Raw genomic sequence first — 2500 nt, 5'->3', positions numbered from 1 at the left:
TTTAGCTTGTGCTACAGAATTTAGAATACAAGGAGTTACAAGGATTAGGATGTCTCAAAGACTTATTAGTCCATCCGGGGAGACATCGTGCGCTCACTTATCTCTAGGAGCAGGTTCAGAGTTTAGGTCAAAGGCCAAGCGCTAGGACCCAGGTGGTCATTCAGCGCTGAAACGGATATTGACAGTCGAAAGGTTTGAAAGGTGTAACAGGCGGAAAACCTCGCAATTGTTAAGGGAGGGTAGAAAGTAAGATGGAAGACAGAAAATATAAACGGAGCTACATTAAAAATGAAAGTGGGTTGCTTGTGCTATACAATTTCCAGCTGTACTGTCTATCCTACGCTGTTACTAGTATTACATATATTAATTAAAGCCTGGACAATACTGTTTGTTTGTATGGCGTTTTTACGTTGCATGGAACCAGTGATTATTCAGCAACGGGAACAACGGCTTTACGTGACATCCGAACCACGTCTATCACCAGATATATACACATCTCTCTGACCCCTCAAAATGGCATGCCCGAGAATTGAACTCGCGCCAGCGAGGTGGCAGGCCAAGACAAAAGCGATCACGCCACTGAGGCGCTCTGGACAATATTCTAAGGTTGGTTCTGCTGAGTGGTATCTCCAATATTCCCCGGTTTCGTCATCCCAAGTTCAAGGACTTTAAGTCAGTGCTTGACAAATTCAAACTGGTAACTCGACCTTCTGTTATCTGTTCGCCCTCCAAACTGGGGATAAGACTTACATAAAATCGTGGAAATAAGTGAATCTAGCGTAACTATTTGTAATATATATACATAAATGTTGTGCTAATTTTATCATTATTGGATTACTATGTCAGCTAGAATTGATGGAAGCAGTTTGTAAAGGCATCGGTAAATGTGTCAAGCTTCACTGAATTGGCAACGATGGGTACTACAGTCAAACCAAAATGTCTACGAACACGACTGCCATAAGCTAACGTTGCCAAACTTCTTCCTGAATCATTATAATTTGTCTGAAGTTAACTACTCATTGAGTTGAATTAGAATTTAGGCCAAAAGCCAAGCACTGGGACCTATGAGGTCATTCAGCGCTGAAATGGAAACTGACAGTAAAAGGTTTGAAAGGTGTAAAAGGAGGAAAACCTCAAAGCAGTTGCACTACGAATCAACTGTTAGAACAGGATGGAAAGTAAGATGAAGAGAGGGAATATGAAAGGGGGTATAGTAAAAGGAACGGCAGTGGTTGCAGCTAAGGGCCTAAGGAAGGCACGCTGCAAAGAACCTTAAGTAATGTCACAGTGCCTTACAGTACACCGTATGAGGTCCACTGACGGCACTAACCCCCCACCCCCCAAAAAAAAACTACGGGGTAACTACTTATACCCCCTGTCTCTAAAACGTTTTAGAACAGCGTAGTGAGCTGACCGTTGCAACTGTGAAATCATTCAGACAATTTTTCTACCTTGAGTATAGACATCACTCTGCAATACCAATGCTTTGCTAAGCATCATCTTAGCGTCTACATCTCTAACCTGTTCCTTGCGAGATGGAAGATGATGAGGTCCTTTGCAGGACGCTCACACGACGCCCTGTAGTAGTAGGTCCTCCCTTGAAGGGAAGGGCACGCGGGCACTCAAGGAATTTATTTTCATACTGATAAGGTCCAAGAAGGAGTCTGATTATATTGTAGCACCCATACCCCCGGATCTTGGCAAAATTAAGTCTTAGGGTACAGGGGCCTCTTTGTGATATTGGAAAGTAGGTTTAAGGGGGAGAGAGAGAGAGAGAGAGAGAGAGAGAGAGAGAGAGAGAGAGAGAGAGAGATGGCAGCCACTTGTGTCCTCAGCCGTCTAACCTGCTCTGGGGGTTTCTTTCACAAGATTGCAACCTATTTAGAAGGAGTCTCAGTCTGACTGAGAGAGAGAGAGAGAGAGAGAGAGAGAGAGAGAGAGAGAGAGAGAGAGAGAGAGAACAGAAGATACTCTAATGTTTGCTGAAGGCGGATTCCTGCTCCCTGGTGTATGAGGGAGAGATTGAAAAAGGTAAGGGCTTGAATGATCAAAACCTCTGGTGAATAGGTCAGTCAGCACGCGAGAGAGAGAGAGAAAGAGAGAGAGAAAGAGAGAGAGAGAGAGAGAGACCAAAGATAAACACCAAAGAGAGTAAAGGAATGAAAGGATGAGTCAGTTGCCAGACTGATTATATGCAACGTGACACAAAGATGAATTTCGAGATTAAACCTCATTATCATTATTATTGTTGTTGTTGTTGTTGTTGTTCTTGAAGAGAATGGCATAATCAACAAAGTTGATTTTTATAATAATAATAATAATAATAATAATAATAATAATAATAATAATAATAATAAAAATAATAATAATAAAAAATAATATTAATAATAATAATAAAAATAAATAATAATAATAATATAAATATAAAAATAATAAATCATAATAATAACAATAAATAAAAAAAAAAAAACCCCCACAGACCATAAAAACAATCCTAATA

The sequence above is a fragment of the Macrobrachium nipponense genome, chromosome 28 (assembly GCF_015104395.2).
Source record: "Macrobrachium nipponense isolate FS-2020 chromosome 28, ASM1510439v2, whole genome shotgun sequence".
Classification (NCBI taxonomy): Eukaryota; Metazoa; Arthropoda; class Malacostraca; order Decapoda; family Palaemonidae; genus Macrobrachium; species Macrobrachium nipponense.
Note: the sequence above shows the minus strand (reverse complement) of the source record.